This window comes from Patagioenas fasciata, chromosome 5 (genome assembly GCF_037038585.1).
Source record: "Patagioenas fasciata isolate bPatFas1 chromosome 5, bPatFas1.hap1, whole genome shotgun sequence".
In the NCBI taxonomy this organism is placed as follows: Eukaryota; Metazoa; Chordata; class Aves; order Columbiformes; family Columbidae; genus Patagioenas; species Patagioenas fasciata.
Window position 1 is genome coordinate 65,787,809 of NC_092524.1, and position 20,116 is coordinate 65,807,924.

General features: G+C 48.7%; 1 protein-coding gene across 6 annotated transcripts in view; it reads left to right on the top strand.

The window, feature by feature from the left end:
• The window catches only part of DAAM1 (dishevelled associated activator of morphogenesis 1), a 96,257-nt gene that overhangs the window by 8,618 nt on the left and 67,523 nt on the right, over positions 1–20,116 (top strand). For 4 of the 6 annotated variants that reach the window (XM_065838458.2, XM_065838460.2, XM_071809762.1 and 1 more), the window contains exon 2: positions 9,564–9,661. The exons of 1 other annotated variant lie outside the window; for it this stretch is intronic. The gene's annotated coding sequence lies outside the window, so the exon portion shown is untranslated. Of the gene's footprint in view, positions 1–9,563; positions 9,662–15,112; positions 15,131–20,116 lie in introns of those variants that run through there. One more of the 6 variants, XM_071809763.1, reaches the window with a different exon arrangement.

The window sequence follows — 20,116 nt, forward strand, 5'->3', positions numbered from 1 at the left end:
CTGCTGAAACTAACAGTTAGAATCTGTTCACTCTGGGGTTCCCACAGCAGCTTTTTGGGATGGCACCAGCCCCATATCTCCATGCCTGGCGACCCTTGTCCAAGGCCAGGACTGGGCTGCCCTTTCCTTGCACCAAGCCTTGGGTTTGCAAGTACCCGTCATTGTTGAAGAAGGTCTTGGAAAAACACCTCTCCAGCCCTATGATGAACCCACCTGCTGCAAAAGACCCTTGCAAAGATGCTCTGGAGCCTGAGGGATGTTGCTGTGAAGTTCCAAAACACACAACCACTGTCCTTTCTGGCGCTGGCCTTGCTTTTGGCTCTGTCATGCCAGAGATCCGCAGTTCTGCTCTCCCTCGGGTGCAACACTTCCTGCTGAGCAGAATTGGCTCTAACTTGGGAAAATTAACAGAGCTGGGAGTCCCGGGCTGTTGCAGAAGGGGAGAAGGTTGTAACCAAAACACCCTTTCATCACCTCTCTACCTGTGGTGCCACTGGCTTCGCAGCGCTGCAAATGTGTTGCTGTCTAATTTATAATATGATGCATTTGGAGGACAGCTTTATATTCTTGTTTCTGAATTCTTGCATAGCTCCAGGAGGGGAAATTATCACTAACCTTTCGGTTCTGCGCGTGGTTTTGTTTCTGTTCGGAGTTCCGCGTTGTGGAAGCTCGCGGGGTGCTGCTGCCAGGTTGGTGAACCTGTGCCGCACACCTGGGCAGAGGAGCAGGGTGGGCTCTCCCCTGAGCTCCTGGGATGCTCGGTGCTTTCCCAGCACCAGCTCCAGCTCATACAGCACCTGATGCAGATGGATATGACCAGCTTGCCAGTGCTGGTCTAACCCCAAGCCTATTAAGAGCCCATAGGACTGAGTCTTCCCCTTCCTCCTCCTGCTTCCTCCCCGTCACTTGCTTTTCAGCACCAGGTTTTTGAATGAATCATCTAGGATGTGATCACACAGGAGACTTGCTTTTTAGTTTTTCACAGCCCCTTAGGAAGTGAATTCAGCTCTCAAGGGTTTCAGTCCTGTGCTTTTTAATCACGAGGTTCTCCATCCTTTCTACTCCGTCACTTGTGACACAACATCTCCTCAGCCGTATAAGCCTTTCTCCTGCTACTGCCTGCCTGCAGAAACAATAGCCGCTGGAAATGCTCTTCAAGAACCCAAAATGGATGGAGATTGCCTGTGGAAAATGCAGATTTGATCTACGTTAGGCCCTTTTGTTGGTGTTTTGTTTACCACTTGGTTATCCTTTTCCTTCAAAGAAAAGCAAAGCCCTTGTTCTTCCAGCATTCATCACGTCTGATGTGTTACTGGCTGGAAGTAACATGCTCAAAATACTGCATTCCTTTGTGCATCTTTATTTTCTTTTTGTTTGGCGGTGGGAGCTTAGGCAGTATAATGGGCAGATTAGCAACTGTATTTGTGGAGTAACCCATCTTTGTGCAGGTCTGGCTAGAAACCAATTAAGCTTGTCTTGATCTCTAAATGAGATTTTCATCCAACGCCTTACCCAACTGCCTTTTTGCATCCATTAATAGCGGGGTGGGATGAAAATAGCTGAATGTGTAAAGATTGCATGTTGGATAAATAGAGAGGCGTTGGTGGCGAGGAGGTTCCCCAGGTTGCGTGCGAACCACTGCCTCTTTGTGCGTTGGTTTTGTGGCTCCGCTTCTTGAAATCTGGGATTAGGTATATTTGGCTGACAATGTGCAAACCTCCGCGGTAGCGTGCCTGGTGCAGGCTTGGAGGCAGAGCTGCTGGATAAATAAGGAACATCCCATGGACTGCATTAATGTCCCGATCCCCATCCCTGGGGTAAGACCAGGATGAGTTTGGCAGCTCCTGGTGACTCGCAGCTGTGGGTCCCCCAAAGCGCTTTGGTCTGGGCTTATACCCTGGATCTGGGTTGCTTTGTAGCTGGGGAAATCCCAGCGGCTTTCCAAGGGGCATATTGCATGGCCAGGCTGGGGGACCCTGCCTGGGTGGTGTTTGCTGCCACTGCGATGAAAACCAGTCCGGGAACAGCACTTCAGTGCGGTGTTTTTGAAGAGAACCAACTAAATAAAGATGCCTTTAATAAACCGTGCCTTCGGGGAACCCTTGTATCTCTCTCCCAGACTGTTCCTGCGTCAAGATAAGATTGCAGAGCAGCTGGATTTGTGCTCTGCTTTGGGAGGTGTAGGTGGGGGAAGGGCACTGGGATTTCTTTTAGGATGTAATCATTCATTACAATCACCTCTATTTGTAAAATAACTACAGGCAAGGAGTGCACAGCCTAATATCTTCTTGCCTGGATGCCTGGCTTCTCTGTCGTGTCCAAACAGTGGGAAGAGAGGTCTCAAGGGAAGGAGGGAAAGAAAACACTGAGCAAACTCTGTTCTCTGTGTTGGAAAGGATCCCTTTTCCCCATCCCAGCTGCCCCAGCTCCAAGCTGGGAATGCAATCTCTGCTGGTGGTGGGTTATGGGGTGCTGGTGGTGGGATCACGGTGTTGCGCTTGTGCAAGGCCATAGTTGCTGCAGTTGAGTCAGACTGTGGAGCTAGGAGAAATAAATCCATGTGAGGCGTGGTCCATGGCAGACGGGAGCTCCTGGCATAAGCAGGCTCAGCTAATTTAATCTGTGGTGGACCCGATCTCCTTTGTCTTCTAGTTGAGTTAAATATACCCTTCGAGCTGTGGTTATGGAGCCTGACTCCAGTTTTGATGATGCAAAACGCGCTGACGCGGGATGCAGCTGCTGCTTCTGAACGGGGGTGGGAGGAGAGCGGGAGGGGGCATCTCATGGCCAAATCTCACTTTGCTCTCTCCTGCTCACCTGTGTCTGGACTGTGTCCAAGGCACGGGATGCTTGACGGGCAGCTGCGTGGAGATCTCTAACTCTGGATTTTCAGACTATGCAGATTTTGGAACTACTAGGTCTTGCAGCATAACCATAAGCTTTCCATTGTCTGACAGGTTATAAAGTTTAGTGGCCGTGCTGCATGGCCGGTGGCTTCAGGGCAGAGAAAAGGGACTTCTCCATCTTTGCAGAATTCCCAGAGGAAGCAGCTCAGAATTTCTGGATGCCACAAGTGAAATAAGTTTGTCTTGGAAGGCAAAACGGAAATTAAATGCCAGTTGGGAAATTAAATGTATTAATCCAAAGGTGCCACATGGAAATTATGCGGCTGGGATTAAAATCAGCAAGTTGTGACCATGTGCATTTTGGGGACCACCTGTTTGCACCCAGGTCTGCCTGTGTTGGTGCTCTGCTGGAGCTGCTGGGTGGGTCTGTCTGCATTGTCTCCCAAGGTTTGTTTTCTGTGATAGCATCTCAGATTCTTCAAAAGAGTCTTCAAAAGACTAAGTCGTCACTACAGGTAAAAAGCACTGCTGCATCTTGACAGTGTTAGGTTAATGGTTGAACTCAATCTTAAAGGTCTTTTCCAACCAAAATGATTCTGTGTTTCTCACCGGGGTGCCAGCCTCAAAGCCAAGAGTTGCTTTATCTTTTAGCCTTCTCTATTGCAGACCTCAAAGCAGCCAAGAAAGCAGTTCATCAGGAGAGCTTTAACAAAATGTGGCTTCAGGGTCTCCAATATCGGCAACTTCTAAGTTAAATATCCGGTGACAGTTGTGCAGGTGACTTGTGCCGCTGTTTGCTGTAGGCTGGCAAACCTCGATTCACCATTTGCTTATCTGCAGTATGTGACCAGCTTAGCCCTGAGCAGCTGAATTTAACCCCCTTATCTGCCTGTGTGTTGGCAGCATGGTGTGCCGTGCCGTGCCGTCCCACCGAGCTCTCCTGCTTCTCCATCCCAGCGTGCCAGGAAGAGCCCAAATGACCGCAGCCGTGGCTGGAGGCGGGGGCTTCTGAGGGAAATGGGTGTTTGCTCTCCCTATTCTATGATTCTGTGCCTGTTCTGTATTGCTTCAGGTGTGCATGGGCAGCAGCTGAAGGGAAGCATGTGGTGCTCAGGGATGTTCACAGGCTCACCTGTCCTGTCTGGGTACCAGCTGCACCACGGCGTGAGCACAGAGGTTGTTTTAGGACCACAGCAGAGAATGATAGTCCCCAAATACCATTGTGCCTGGCCTCAGAGATGTTCACCATCAGGGTGAATTTCTGAGACAGTCACCTGAAAGCGCTTGGTCCCAGCAGCCAGGAGCGTAAGGACCTGTGCAAAGCACATGTGCCAGCTCGCTCTCCCTCTTGCCCAGGCTGGGAAGGGCTGACAGGGCTTCCGGCCTTCCCAGCTCTGAGCTCTGGGTTCTTTGGTGTTATTTCTTGTTCCCCTGAGAGCTGTGAGCAGTGGTTGGTGCCCTCTGTTTTCACCACCCTCTCTGGGGTCTCTGCAAAACTGCGCTCAGGTCAGATGCGCCCCAGTGCTGTGCACAGCACGTCTGCTGCAAGGGAACATTTACAAATGCTGCAGTGATACAAATCCATTGATTTTTTTATTATTATTATTATTTTTTTTTAATTCTCACTGTGTAAAGGAGCCGTTTTCTCCCCAAAGAGCAGAATTTGGGCAGGTGGTCCATCCAAGGTGGTGGTTCCTAGTCCCCAAGGCAGAAGGATGCTGGAACCAGAAGGATGCTGCCAAGCCCTGGGGCTGGGAGGAGGGATGGTGTCACACCAGGGATGCGAAACCCATTAGCATTTTATTCCACAAAGCCGATGCACGTGGGAATGGCAACCCCTTGATGGCGAGTTAAGTGAATAGATGTGACGAGACATGTTCGTTTATCAAAATACAAATCGGTGCCTGGAGGTGGGCAGGAAAGGGTGTGTTTCGGGGAACGGGTGAGGCAGCGTGGTGGGGCGTGGGTGACTGCAAGCGATGGGGACCGCAAACACAGCTGTGTGTGCCTGCGCACCCTGATAACGTGAACTCATCGCTGCTGGGAGTCCCTGCCTCAGATTGTTGCCAAAGATGTGGTACCCTTTATTAATCTGCAGAGATAATTGTAGTTTTAATGTTACCAGCGGGGGAGTTTGCATGAGGCAGAGGCGTTCCTAGAAGACCTCCGCAGGTACCGTCCTGGAGGCATCCAACGTGACTCGGTGTCTTCGCTGATGGTTTTTGAAAGTTGGTCTCAAATTAGCACCGATTTTTAAAAACTAGGAGATGATCTGAAGACGGGGATGCAAGGAAGTGATCCCAGGATGTGATTTGGAGCTGTGGAAAGCGGTTTGAGCCATGATCAGCTGCACCTGTTCCTGCAAAAGGCAGTTTGGAGCGGGGCCACTGCCAAGCCTGCGGTGGAAGGGCAGCACCTGGCCCTGCCCTCGGCGCTGGTGGGGCTGGTTTGACTGATGAGGGTATGAGGAAGTGTCGCACGTGCACAAAAGCTGGATAAATGCTTTGTGCTGGGGAAACGTGAGCATTCCTCTCGCCTTTTCATCAAAAACCTGAAAAATATAAGTACATATTGCTTTGTCAGGGAGATGGTGGTGAGCATCCAGCAGCTCTTCAGCCTAGCAAGCAACCTGCATCTGTAAGCCAAAGCTAAATGAGTGCTGTCCAGAATAAGGCACAGGTACAGCCATAGATATATTTATTTTTCATGGAATCATAGACTAGTTTGGGTTGGAAGGGACCTTCAAAGCTCACCCAGTGCCACCCCTGCCATGAGCAGGGACATCTTCACCAGCTCAGGTTGCTCAGAGCCCTGTCCAGCCTGGCCTGGGATGTCTGCAGGGATGGGACATCCACCACCTCTCTGGCCAACCTGGGCCAGGCTCTCACCACCCTCAGTGTCAAAAATTTCTTCCTTATGTTTAATCTGCATCTCCTCTCTTTTATTTTAAAACCATTACCCTGCCTTTAACCAGTGGAACAAATGCTTGCAGAGAACAGCCTTGACCTCATCTCGACATCCAGGGTCCAGACTTCTGGTGGCTCCAGGAGGGAGCCTGAGTTTGACAAAAGTGCATTCAGCCCCCAGTATTGCGAGAAGTGGTTAAGACAAACAGGCTGTGATGCTTGGGAGTCCCATACTCCAGGATAAACCACTCTGTCAGAGCAGACACTTCTAATGGAGCTTCATGCAGCCAGAGGAGGACAATGCAGAAGAGGCCAGCGTGGATCTGTGCCATGTCTCTCCAAGCAGACAGTCCCAGCTCCCTGCCCCGTGGTGAGCAGACCCTGGACAGGTGGCCAGGATGATGCATGAGGTGCTGTTGGTGGCAACAACCTCTGTGTCCTACTCTGCCTGGTGGCTGCAGCCCTACACAAACCAACAAGTAGGTGTGGATGGAGCTTCCATGGGTACAAAGGGGATATCAAGCAGAATTTTTACCTACTTGCTTGCAAAAATCATCCATCAGATCTGTCTGCCATGGCACAGGGAGGTGGGAACTGGGTGAGATGTGGCTCAGATCCCTGTTGGCCTCCTCAGTGTCATCCTCCTCCAGGTCCGTGAAGCCCCATTAGAAGTGTCTGTTCCAAACGAGTGTTTTCTCCTGGAACATGGGACTGAAATGATATTGCTGCAGCCTCTTGCTGCCGAGGATAGCCCTCATTTTGTCTTGTCCTGTTGATCTGAATGAAGTAATTTATAAGGACGTTTTCCATGAATCGATAAATCCATGCTTACTGCTGTGCCTGGGAGGTTTAATTTGCTCTAGATACTGCACCGAGTATCTCTGTCCTGAATTGCACTGCAAAGTCCTGCTCTTTGGGGATATGGCTGGATCCTCCAGGAACAGGCTGTAGGCAGCTGATGGTGCCCTGTCCTTGGTTGTACATCTCCCAACGCGGGTTAAAGAGGTTAGGGAGGGTGTAAGTGCAACAGTTTCTCTAAGTATGCATGTGGAGCTTGAGGAATTTGTCCCTTGTGCCAAGCAATTCCTGCTGTTGCAGGGCTTGGGGAAATGGAAGCCAAAAATTGAAGGAGGGGAGGGAGCCTTTGGAAGGAGAGCATGGTGCAGAAATCTCGGTTACAGGTGGGTTTCCCTTGCAGATTTCTGCATGATGTTTCCTGTCAAGTGGAACTGAAACATTCCTGTTGTACCACGTCACCTCTCCTTCCAAAACCGGCTTTCATGAGCCAAGGAGCTCACATCTTTTGAAAGTGATGCACGTGTGCTGAAGAAGCCTGCCATGGGATCTGCCTGGAAAAAGTGTTCAAAACCCCAGCCCTGCTACACACAGAGAAATCAAAGATAACCCTGAGATCCCCAGTGCCCAGCTTGTTTCCTTTGTTTTGTTTGAGCACCGTGGTCCTGATGGGGCTGGAGCTATGGTCATGGGTGGGTTCATCGCCTGTGAGAGGACCTTCCTTTCTGCCCCACGCCATGGGTTTGGGGTGGGGTTTTTTTTTGTGCTAAGTGGTGAAAGACTGTTGTCATGTGTGGAAAGTAGTTTCTGACCTGTTCTTGGGGCACAATGGATGTTTTTGGGACCTCTGAGCTGATGGAGCATGGTCTGGGGTGAGCTGTCCCAAAGCCGGTCTGTCCATCCCGCTCCACCTGCCTGGCTGAACACCCAGAGACCTCTCTGCTTCTTCTCCAGAGTGGCTCCAAGACTGTTTTGCAGCTCTTGGAGGTCAGAGCTTACACTGGGGAATCTCGGACAGTTTCCAGAGCCAAACCCCACCATGGCAAGCGAGTGTGTGCCTGGTCTCTGCTTCTCATTTCTTTCATTGCTTCAGACAGCAGTTGAGCTGCTCACGGGGTTTCAGCAGGGTGTCCCCTCTTTTGTTCCTATATATTAGAAAAGTCTGTGCATGTGTTCATATTTAAAAGAAAAAAAGCATGTATTTTAGCATAGCTGTTTGTGAGCTATGCCACTTGAGATTGGTCTGATTGGATGAAGGAAGGATCATAGAATCATAGACTAGTTTGGGTTGGAAGGGACCTTCCAAGCTCATCCAGTGCCACCCCTGCCATGAGCAGGGACATCTTCACCAGCTCAGGTTGCTCAGAGCCCCGTCCAGCCTGGCCTGGGATGTCTCCAGGGATGGTTCATCCACCACCTATCTGGTCAACCTGGGCCAGGCTCTCACCACCCTCAGTGTCAAAAATTTCTTCCTCATATCTAGTCTGGATCTCCCCTCTGTCACCCTTGTCCTATCAAAGGATGTTGCTCACAGCCGTGTGCACACACCTGTTGCACTGCAGTTATGTGATGGTCCTACTGGTCTTGCCATGTTTGTGCTTGGAAATAACAAGTAGTGGCAGGGAGCGTTCCCATACCTGCTCAAACCCAGCTAGAAAGGCTTCCTCTGGTGTGAACAGCCTTTGGAGTAAGTTTTACAGCACCAGTGATGAGGTCTGGTTGTTGTTATTTGTATCACAGCCTGGTCCAAACCTTTCCATGTGTGCCCACTGTGCGTTTTCTCTCGCTGTTTTCCTACATGCTCGCTGACATGTTGGGATAAAACTGGTGCATTTGTGGTGGGAGGGCTGGGTGTGGGTTTGCTGCTCACCACGCTGCTGCCCATCCTCTGGGACAGCGAACGCAAGGTCAAAGCATCGCGGTGCCAGTGGCAAACTGGAGCAGCCATATAAAGTTGTCATTTCAAATAATTGCCAGGATGTTTTCTCCTCCCTTTCCTTCCTCCCCCATCCCCATGTTCTTCCCCAGCTCCATGTCCTTCCCCACCCACCAACTCAGGGGCTGCATGGATCTGTTCAGGATTTATATTAAAAGGGAAATTTTATGTATGTAATTAAAACATCGTATTGCTGGGTAGAAATGGGATTTGGTGCTTACTGCTGTGACTCTTTCTCATGTGTGAGGGTGAACTGATTGATTACTGAGGTTTGAGATTAAATATTCCCCTGAGCTCCGCTGGCATTTAATGTGGTGGGGGAGGGCAGAGAGAGGAGAGGAGGAAAATGATGGTTTTCCTCCAAGGCAAGGAGAGCAGAGGAATGTTTACTGAGCACATCCCCTTGTCTCACTCTGCTGTAACAGGGGCTCGCGGTGCTGGTGTCATGGACCACGATAAAGCAGGTGCCTTATTCTATATCCGTGATGGTGGGCGAGATGCTGGTGGGCTTTACAGGTTCCTCTCGCCACTGGGGCAAGCATCTCACATTGTCTTGTCCCTGTGGCTCCGGGGCATTCCGGTCCCATCTTGGATTCCTCCAAGCCCTACAGCGGGGTAGACCTGCTGTCCCTTCCTTTCTCCCTAGGAAAACGCTTTACTTATTTATTTTCCTTAATTTCTTTTAATCCAGAAAACACTCTATTTTGCTTTCAATGGGCGGGGAGGAAAAACCCCCACATGCCGCTCCTCAAGTGTGGGGTGGGAGCCCTGCCTGCGTGAGTTGGAAACATCCACTTTCCTTGAAGTCCAATTTTAGCTGAAGGCGACGGGATCCCTCCAGGGTACGGCGGAGGTTTCCTATCGGCCTAGACCTTAGGAGACACGCACGCAAACAAAAACAAGACAGAAGCACTTAGGTTTATTTGGGTGAATTCTTTTAGAAAAGGGTGTGACTTATTTTTTGCGAGCAGCCCCGGCGAGCACCCGCTTTGTTCTGCTGCAGTCGGGTATTTCAGGTCTTCCAAGATTTCATCAGAATAATTAGTTACTGTCTGTTTATACCTTCTGTTTTTGTTGCAGGGTTTCCAAAGGGCGTATTTATCTTCCAGAGCGCTGCCTAAGTGTCGCTTAATCATTAAGCATCTGATTTCCTCCAAGTTATCTGTCATGCTGCTTATGTAAGTAAATAAAGAAAAAAAGGAGAGAGGGTGGGGATTGTGTCGGTGGATTCTGCTTGGGGGGGTTTGTAAGGATTTTTCCTGATTGTCACGGGTTTAATTGTGAATTGCCTTTGGTTCCCAGCCCGTCATGCGGTGATCAGAGGACTGGATTGGTGCTTAATGACCCAGCCAGTTTAATGAGGTTGCTTTCAGCCAAACCTTCATGTATACCCCACTAAACTGGCAAAAGCTGTGCTACTCCCTGTCATTTCAGGAGGAAAAAAAAAAAATAAAAAGCTTTATAGAAATAAAGGGCATTTACTTGTCCGCTTACGCTTCTGACTCCTTGACCTGGTGGTATCCCTTATAAAAGTCACAGCTCTACCTGGAGATAAGTTATCACTGTAAGTTTACCAGGGTTAGAAATTGGGTGCTTTTCAGCCTGTATTTGCATGTTTGGTTTGGGAAGAGGGACCGATGATACACATGTTTGCCATCTCTTTAACACAGGAGATGAGGGCATGGATGTGGTGCTGAGCCCAGCCTGGTTCATGCTCAGTGCTTAAATGAATGTAATGATATTTTCCCTTCAGTGTTTACCACTGAGAGCAGCGGAGGGTGGCTGCTGTGCTGGTGGCAGTGTGAGGCTGGACAGTTTGCTTTTTTCCCCTTTGTGGTAGAGGTTGGGTGCTGGGATGCTGGCTCATTGGCTGCCCTGGCCACGTTATTTGTCATGTCAGACGGGGTGCACGCTGCTTCTGTGATGGGCTTAGGTCCTCTTAAATCTAGAAACAGCCATTGCCATCATCTCCTGTGCTCTCCTGTGTGATGGGGATCATAAATCTTCAAGGTGGGTAACTTTGTGTTAGCCTTCTTGGGGATTATGGATGCACAGTGGGGCTTTGCTCTCCATCTTCCCTGGGGGAAGCTTGTTAGAGGAAAGGGACCAGATCAAGGGCAAGGTCAGACCACTGGGATCTGTGGGGCTTTAGTGGCTTCAACAAACTCAATGAAACACACTTGCATGGATGTTAAGGTTGAAATCCCTCTCCCCTCTGCATTTGTTGGGATGAGCAAAGATGAACCACTGTGTTGGGGTGCATCTTGGACTCTGTGCCGTGGCAGAGCTGAAGCTGAGCAGGTTTCCAATGTCTCATCTACCTCACCCAGCTCCCAAGTAACATTTCTGGAGATGCCGCCAAATCCCCTGTCCCCTCTGGGACTGACATGGCTGTCACAGCCAGACACATGTTGCCGGTGGCCTTTGCTCTTTCTGCTCCGGTGTGCGTGTGGGTGGGAAAAGTCTGATTTGATGGAATTATTCTTAAGGAAGGCTGTCAACATGATTTTTTTCCTTGATGTTTACTCAGCTGGAAAGCTGGTGGAGGTTCAGACGACATTTCCTGAAGTGCTGGGGATGTGTGATGTGCAGTGTGACCGTTTCTTCTGCCCAGCGTGGTCCCTCCAGCTGCAGCAAGGGATGCCAGAGGCAGGTCCCTAATCCCCATCCTCCCAGCATGTCTCTGCCCGCTTCACCCAGCCTTTCACAGATCTGCTTAGTTTGAAAGAGGGAGAGATGGGGAGGAGGAGCAGAGCTGCTGGGAGTTGAGGAGGGTGAAAGCATGGAGGGGAAATGGAGGCAAATGCTGGGAGGAAAGGAGACGGTGTGGCTATTTGCCCGGTGCTTTAGAAGCTGCTTAGTTAAATGAAGCATTCACTGGGGAGCTACATTTGGCTTTTGAGTAGTTTTGGAGCGTGTGAATGCTCTGTTTTGCTCTCTTCTCCATTCCATGACGGGAATTGCCTCCTGTCCTCACCTCTGTTTGAAGACCATCTCCCTGTTCGAAGTCCACCTTGGAACACGAAAGATGCAGCTTGGTGACCAGGTGCTTTCAAAAAGCCCTTCCAGTTCTCTCCAAGCTCTTTGTCACTCTGGACCACCCATCCCTTGACTTCTCCCCAGTCTGGCCACTGTGAGCCGTGGCCACTGGGAGTGACCACAGGTCCCTTCTCCTGTGGTGCCTGCTGTGTGACAGATTTAGTGCTCATCACGCAGCACCAGCTGGTCTGGGATGGGCTGGTTGGGCTTCCATCACCTCTCTTCGAGCATCCCACTTGAGGCAGACCTGATACTCCTTTGGCTTTACTATACATTTGCAGGGCTGTGTGTTTCTTCTTTCAGCCACCTGAAACACTCCTCCCAGAGACTGGAAACTGATTTTTTACTTGGAATATCTTATTGCCTCGATTGTCCTGTGGCTTTTCTTTGTGCACTTGGGTGTCCTGCCACCTGGTAAAGCAAACTCGTACCGCTTAGTTTGATTTAATTCCTGTAGAAAATGAAGGTATTTCAAGCCATTTCCTTTCTTGGGCCACAGAATAACATAACCCTGTGACGGAGGATGCCAAAGGCAGACCCAGATCCTAAGGATTTGTGTGCAAAGGATGTTTTCTTTCCAATCTCAATCAAGGATAGAGAATATTCCTCCACACTGTAGCCACCCTCAGGGGACAGGCTGTGTTCCCCCATGCAAGCAGACCGTGGCCACCGGGTGCCACTGAGGTCCCCCTTGTGCTGGGGCCACTTCTCTGCTCTCACCCTCTGCCACGTGCCCACCAGGCACTTCCAGACATGGCAGGGGAAGGTTTGGGAGGAGCACACCCCATTTTCCTCGTAAAACTCCAAACAAGAGGCTTGGCCTGGTTTAGATTTTAAAAATAACTTGCACATTTGGAAGCTAGAGTTTCAGAAGGGCTCCAAATGGGATAATGGCTTTGATCGTGGCAGCCCAAGATCAAGGGAGGGCTTTTTTAGGTTTGCTGGATCAGCTGGAAAATATATTGTAGTGTCTAGACTTTATCATCCTTGAGCAAGGGTTTGGTTGTTTTTTTCAGCTCTACAAAAGGTCTGATCAAAAGCCCACGTCCAGTTGATAGGAGGGCTCCTTCGGTAAGGAGTCTGCTCTGGGTTTTGATTGTGTCCAGAAGTGAGCTGAAGGAGGTGGAGATCAGCTTTGGATTTTGAAGGACGTCGGAGACTCGGCTTTACAGGCGCTGCCATTTGTGATGAGGCCATTGGAGTGGGTGGAAGCTGTTGTGTCAGGAGCGGGGTGAGGAGCTGGGGACAGGGATGGGTTGTGTGCCAGCCCCCAGGTCCCCAGAGCCATTGGTCCTTGCAGCTGAGCACTGCTGAGTGTGCAATAACCATAAATGTCCATGCTTGTTGATGTTTGGACAGAACTTCAGCGTTTCTTATGTAAGTGTAGAAAAGGTATGTTTTTGTCTCTTTATTTTAAAAACCCACTTATGGAAAGTATTTATTTATTTATTTATTTTCTATGATTCCAAAGGATTAGAGGCAGAGGAGTAATGTCCTAAGATATTTGGAATAAACTAAAAAGCTTGCCGTGAAGGTGAGGACATCTGGCCACGTGCGTTCACTGACTCTCTGTTCCCAAAAGCCCACATAGCAATCGAACTCTGTCACGTTGGAGGATGCCCCATTGAGAAAGCAGAGGCAGTTTTTGTTCAAAATGCCTTGTTTTCTGCAGAAGGGTCTTGGGTGTGTTTTGGCAGGTGTGTCATTGGAAAAGTCATCGCCAACCATCTCCTCGGTGTGTGCTGTGACCCCCTGTGACGCTGCACTCAAATAATGGCACGGGCTGCAACCATAGCCCGAGGCTGTGAAAGCTTCAGCTGGAAGCTTTGGAAAGCATTTGGAAATGTTTTGGAAAACATTTGGATCGAGGATGTCATAGCTCTGCGTCTGGTTGTTTTCCTTTGCTTTGTCCTTGAGAGAGGGAACTGCTGGTTTTTTGTTTGTTCTTTCCATCAATTACTCTTTTAGACATATTTATTTCTAGGGATGAATCAGAGCAAATGCCAGTGTGTAAGCAGATTGCGGTGTAAAATGGTTTCAAAATAGGGCTGGATGGGATCTTGAGAGGTTACCTTGTCCTCAAGGCAGGGTCAGTTGAATCCATGCACTGAACTGGAAGGTGATCATGTTTACTGGGAGTTGTTTTCTCATGAATTAGCTAAGGAGGAGAGGCAAAAAAATCTGCCAAATAATGCTGTCAGTATGTATGCACAAGGCTCCCTCAATTTTTTCAAATAATTTGCTGAGTAAGTGTTGAAAATTGATGCTGGGTTTGTTCCCAGAGCTATTATTCCAAATAATATTCTAGAGTAACCTTTTCCTCCTTGGAATCTGCTAAAACACTGCAACTTTCATGGATGAGATGCATTTACCCATAGTCTGTATCTGACGTGGAACCATCCCTGTTTTGCCCCGTTTTTGAGACAACCAGACCCCAAGAAGCCTCACTGGGATGAAAACCAGTTTTTCTTTGTTTCTTGTGAATTAGACGTGACTTTCCATTTCTCCAGGTGGTCTCTGCTTGAGCTGGAGGGGCAACAGCAGAAAGCCCCCAACACGGGATAGTTTGGGGTGCTGCAACACCAGTCCCATGGAAGGCAACTGCAACATTGCCCTTTGATGTCTGAAAATTTATCTAAAGCTGTGCAATCCTGGGCACTGGTGGGAGAGGAAAAGTCTTACTCAAAATCCTTGTCTGCTTTGAGACTGAGAGCTAAGTGATGACTTTCAGTTAATTTCTCCTCTGTCCCAGCTTTTTGTCGTTAACGATGGATCAAAAAAACTATACACGGGAGCCCTAGATAATCCTGTCACCTTTGAAAGATGCTGCGGAGCTCCAGTGGGTCTTTTTTTCTTGCTTATACCTCCCCATTTGAGTGATGAAAGGTTTTGAAAGGGGTTCACCTGTAACCAGCGGGATGCTGGTTTGCTCTCCATCCAGCATTGTATTGGTGTTAGCATCCACACAGCCCAGACACTGACTGGTTTTCCTTCATCTGCTCCTTTCCCTAACCAGTTTACAGTAGGTGACAGCAAAATTCATCCATCTTTGGCCATGTGGCAGTTTGGCAAACCCCCCCCGGCCCATCTGTACATTTAAAGTCAAGATGGCTGGCATTAACGTTATTGTTTGGCCAAACGTATGCAGTGCTATCACGGCTTAGATTTGTTACAGATGGGTTTCTGGATATAGACTAAGGCATTCTGCCAGCCAGTTTTGTATCTGTGTAAAAGTGATTGGCGTCCCTATAAATAAAGCTGCTGTGAGGTAATAAATCTAAATATACTTATTCATTAAGTTATTTTTACATCTCAAGTGACTTGCTATCCTGGGTTATCATAAGCGAACCATGCTCTTCACATATGTTATCCACGGCTCCAGAAATGCAGCTTCTGAGGCTTTGAGATATTTTTTTCCCTTGGAAATAAGTGTGTGTGAACTATCCATGAGTCCCTGTGCCACAGTGGGATGAAGGACCCACTCACTGGGACCCCTTCACTGTCATCAGTGGCAATGACCCTCTCCCAGAGGCTGTTGTGGACAGAGCTCCAGAAGTGGTAGTGGCTGTAGATATGGGAATGTGGACTCTTTATTTTTTGGCTGACAAGTGAGTATGAATTTACTGGAGTATTTAGTCCCCGTGGCCAGGTAAATGCTGTTTGCATGGCTCCTTTGTTGCTGGGGAGGATTCCTCCACTAACATCTCCATCCATGCCCTTAGGTTGGGAGTCTCACAAAGAATTTCCTTCCTCTGCACTGTGGGCTGGGCTACATGGGCAAGGGGTTCTTTCCACCTTGTTTAACCATCCCTGCTGTTGTTTCAGCTACAGAAGCAGGACAAAAGTCCCCCAGAGCAGCTCCAGGTGCTGCTGTAGAGGTGCAGAGCTGGAGAGAGAGCCCGACCAGCTGCCCATGCAGTGGGGCAGAGACACGGGCGCTGGTAAACCTGGCTTGTTCTTTGAACAGGCTGATGAAAACACTGAGACCTGCAACCTCTGATTTCCTTGGGTTTGTTTTCCTTCTCCTTTCAAAGCATGTGAATATTCATTCAGTAAATGTTGAAGCATAGGGTACGTGTGCTTGAGTGGCAGAAAATCAGCCACCTCGCTTTCCTCAGTAATAACATGCATCATGGAAAGTTAACCTATGATTTTAGCTTAATTTCATAAAGAAAGGAAGCCTGAAAGTTGGTCTGTCTATCTACTACTCCTCCCTCATCACTGGCTATTTATCAAGTCCATTGGCTGGTTTTGTCCTCTTTTCCAGGTTGATTTTCATCTTAAACATGTGGAGCTGCTGCAAGTTCTGTCAAAATGGGTGCCAGGTTAGAAGGGTGTTGTGGAGGTTTTTTATTAAGGGAAGGGATGCAATGAAAACTCAGTCTGCACTAGACACCAGGGACTACACGTAAATGTTATGAACCTCCAAGCCATAAAGAGTGCTTTAGCTGGATTTACCATGTTACAAGACACCAGAGAGCCCATGTTGACGAACTCTGCACAGACACGTAGGTGTTGCAGGGGAGATGTTCACCTATGGGAATTCTTTGATGTCTCATGAATTTAAGTTATCGCTCTCTTATCACTTTCTATAACTACTTGAAAAGAGGTTGTAGCATGGAGGGTGTTGATCTCTTCTCCTAGGTAGCAAGTGATAGGATGAGGGGAAAATGGCCTTAAGTTGTGCCAGGGAAGGTTTAGATTTCTTCACAGAAAGGGTTATGAAGCACTGGAACAGGCTGCCCAGGGAAGTGGTGGAGTCACCATCCCTGGAGGTGTTTAAAAGACACAAAGATGAGGTTGTTAGGGACATGGTTTAGTGCTTGATTTAGGTTATGGTTGGACTTGATGATCTTAAGGGTCTCTTCCAACCGAAATGATTCTATGATTCCAAGTTGATCCTGTAGCCTTAATATAAATGTAGCTTACATTGCTTAGTTTCACAGAGGAAAATCTCTTCTTTGTTAGTGTTGGTATTCCTAGTGCTGCTTACCCCACCAGGTAGTGTAGCAGGATCAGCAGAGTCTTGTAGGGTCTTCAGAGGCTGGTAGCAACATTTGCATGTCTTGACTCTTTGGTGGAGCGGGTTGCAGGTCTGCAAGCCATTTGGCGTTGTGGAGGACGAGCTGCTGGGATTTGGCATCCCCAAGGTGGGAGCTGGGTGATGATGTTGAAAACCTCACTGTCTTCTGTCGCTGGAAAGCTTAACATGGCATGTGAGCAGCAGATGGAGAGAAGGACCTGTCAAGCCTTTCTGGTGCACAGTGGCTGAGTTGTAGCTGCGTGGTGGTGCTGAAAAATTGGCATTTGGGTTGTATCCTGGAGGTGCCGGAGGTGATATATGGCTTGGACAGACTGTTTGACAAACCTTAGAAATAAAATGAATCACCTTGTCTGGTGCAGGTAAGGGCAGAGATGACCTTGGACATCGCATGAGTGTGGCTGGTGCCAGCAAACAGGGAGGTGGTAGCCTCTGGGAACGATGCTCCCATGGTCCCCATGTCCTGCTGCAGGCCCTGATGCAGTAAGGGGGCCCTTTCCTTCCCAAACCAGCAAACAGCTCCTGATTGGCACGTGTCACCCAGGCTCTGGATGTACTGATGTACTGAACATCCGTAATGTAGTCTGGAGGTTGTGGTGTGTCCGGCTGTGCTTGGTGCTGCTGGTAGATGGGTCCTATGTAGGTCTGTGAGATCCTTGCATCACCTTATGTCTCACAGAGGGGAAGGAGGAGACCCTGAAAGACCATCCACCTACTTCCCTGCAGGGATACGATGAGGCGCGAGCAGAACTCAACATCATTGGGTTCTTGGTGAGCTGCCAAATGTTTGCATATCTGCTTGGCTTTTACTGCTAGGTGTCAATACTTTTTTCCACGCCTGGTTTTTGTTCTCTGCTGTCCACCAGAGTTTGAATTATTTGCAGAGTTGTTTTTTTTTCTCTTAGTTTCTTATTTTATTTTTTATTTTCCTTTCTTTCCCTCCCATTTGGTGCCTTAGTGCAAACACAGCTGAAGTACTGGGAGCCCAAACTAAACCTGTCCATTTACGCATTACCCGATTAGACGCCATGGTAATAAGCATTTGAATCTAAAGCCAGATTAGGCAGGGAACAGTCTGGGGCTGGATTTGCATAGCACACATTCCTTCTCCATGTGACGTGTTGGTAAATCTACTGAAAGTGAATTTATAAAGCGCCAGCATGCTTCAAGTGCTCCTGTTGATGCCTGGGTGGCTCCCCCCATGAGGCACTTAGCTGGGAAAAAAAATGCCTGTGATTGCCTGTAAGATGCTTTTTCTCCCCTCCTCCTGTGCTCTCACAGCTCATGTTGCAGTTGATGGGGACAGATAGCTCTTGCCAGCTCTAAAAACCTGCACTAATGGTGTTTTTGTCTGTAGAAGTGGTTATTTTGGGGTGTTTTCTCTTTCTGTGGCGATCTCCTCCAGTAGGGAAGTGAATCTGAAGTTTTCAGGTACCTAAATCCAGTGTGAAGCTTCTTCAAGCTTTCACTGCAATGTTACAGGTCTGGTGCTGGAAAGTGCTGCGAAGATTTTTATCCAAAAGCCATTTAATTTCCTTCCCCTCTGGACAGTCACAAGATTGTAGGTGACCTCAGGGTTGCTCTCTGAGTTATTGTGTTTTTAGGGCATCCAAACTGCAGGGTTAATCTGGAGCAACGGGCTACCAAGGTTAGAGATGGAGGAAAATGCTTTTAAAGATTTAGTGCAGTGGGGCTGGGCAGCAAACCTTCAGGCTCTGTGTTGTGCGGACAGGTTTGAGATGGAGGTCCTGGGTGCTGGAGCTTCTGGATGTTGAAGCTTCTGGGTGTTCTTGTTCTGTTGGAGGTGGGGGTTGAGACAGATGTGCTCATGCTAAGAGCTGAGCAGAAAACAACCTTATCCACCCCTTCTCGTGGTGACCTCTGTCTTGTGGTGAAGCGTATGGCAATGATAAAACTTTGGGTGTCGGAGCAGAGAAGCTCTGATGTTGTTGTAACCCCTGGGCCAGAAAGCACCATGCCTGCTGGCTTGGGTTTGCTTTTTTGTTGTTGGGGCTCTGCTTGATCACTTTAGGAGCTCATCCCACTTGAAGCCTTTGCTCGACTGGCTTGTGACACTCACAATGTGAGCAGAAGGAGCACAAATTGAAGATTAAGGAATAAGGCTCATCTCACTGGGTTTCAAGCTCAGTTAGACCTGCTGAGCACCACTTCGTCATCAGTGGTGTTGTCTGGGCCATGTTGAAAGATCTGTCGAGCTGGTTAGTGGAAAACTGCAGCCCTGAGTGGCTCCTATCAGCAAACTGAGTCGCTACCTCTGCTGCTAGAGCTGTTTCAGCTTCAAAGCTGTCACAAAGGTGTTGATTACCATGAAGCCTTGCCCACATGGCAGATGTAAAGACCTCTGCAAGACCCTGCCACCGCCAGGGCTTGGGAATCTTTGAAGTTCTTCATTGCTCTGGATTGTGAGTAAACTGGACTGATGTCGATGGGGAGAAGTACTTTCCCTTCACTGGCCAGAGTGCAGGACTCCAACCTGGAGCAAGAAGTCATCTGCAAGGAACTGTGAGCTTGGAAAGGACCAGGACCATCAAGGACTGGTTTGAAGACTCAAGAAAGTGAGCAAAGTGATGGTGTTGAACCATGCAGAGAACACAGTGGGTGTGTGGGAGGGAGCAGGTAGATGGAAGAGACCAGAATACAGTGCTGTCCCCCAGGAGAAACAGGTGACACCGTGGCTTTCTGAGCCCATGTCATGCCGGCAGTGGCCCTGGGAAGGTACGTCTGTGCTTGTGGGTGTTTCTGTAGTGTGGCTAGTCCCAAATATATCAACACCCAGACTGCCATCCTGCAGCAAATGAGTAAATTAAAAACTTCAAGCACAGTTATCTTCTCTTGGGGTGTCTGAGCCTCTCAGGATCCCCTTGGGTCGCTTTTTCAGGCAGCTCTTTGCAATTGCGAGGTTGTGGGTTTTTATATTTTTTTTTAATGAAAAGGGAGATCATTGTATAAGTATCTACGGGGATGGGAAGCTTGTGCTGCAATTTGTGGCGGGTGCAGTGTGAAAACCAGCAAAAAAGATAAATCCACTTCTATGCATAGCCCTGGCGGGGAGGTGGCTGGTTTCACTACAGTATCGCACCTTCGATGGGTGTTTTCTCACTGGAGCATTTGCTCCAGTGGAGCGGAGAGGCTCATTTTTTAAGCAGCACATAGAGATGGAGGCAGACAGGATGCCTGAAGCATTAGCAATGCTACAGATGCCCTGTTTGGACTTGAGTGTGTCTGGGGAAAACCAGATTTGGTTAAATCAGTGCACAGAAGACAAAATAGAAATCCCGTGTGTGTACTCGGAGTGTTTAAATTTGGTTTGTATTGATGCTACTGATGCTGATACTTTCCTGGATTAAGCATTAAAGTAGCCTCTATTGATTTTTAAATGCATCCCCTTGGGATCTCCACTGGTTGGATGTTCCTGCTGGGGAAGTGGGACCATCCATCAGTCCATCCCTGAGAATAATCCCGACTTTGGTGGGAGGCAGGATAGTTTGGCAATTAAAATGCTGTGCCTCCATTAATCCAGGTCCTCCAAATT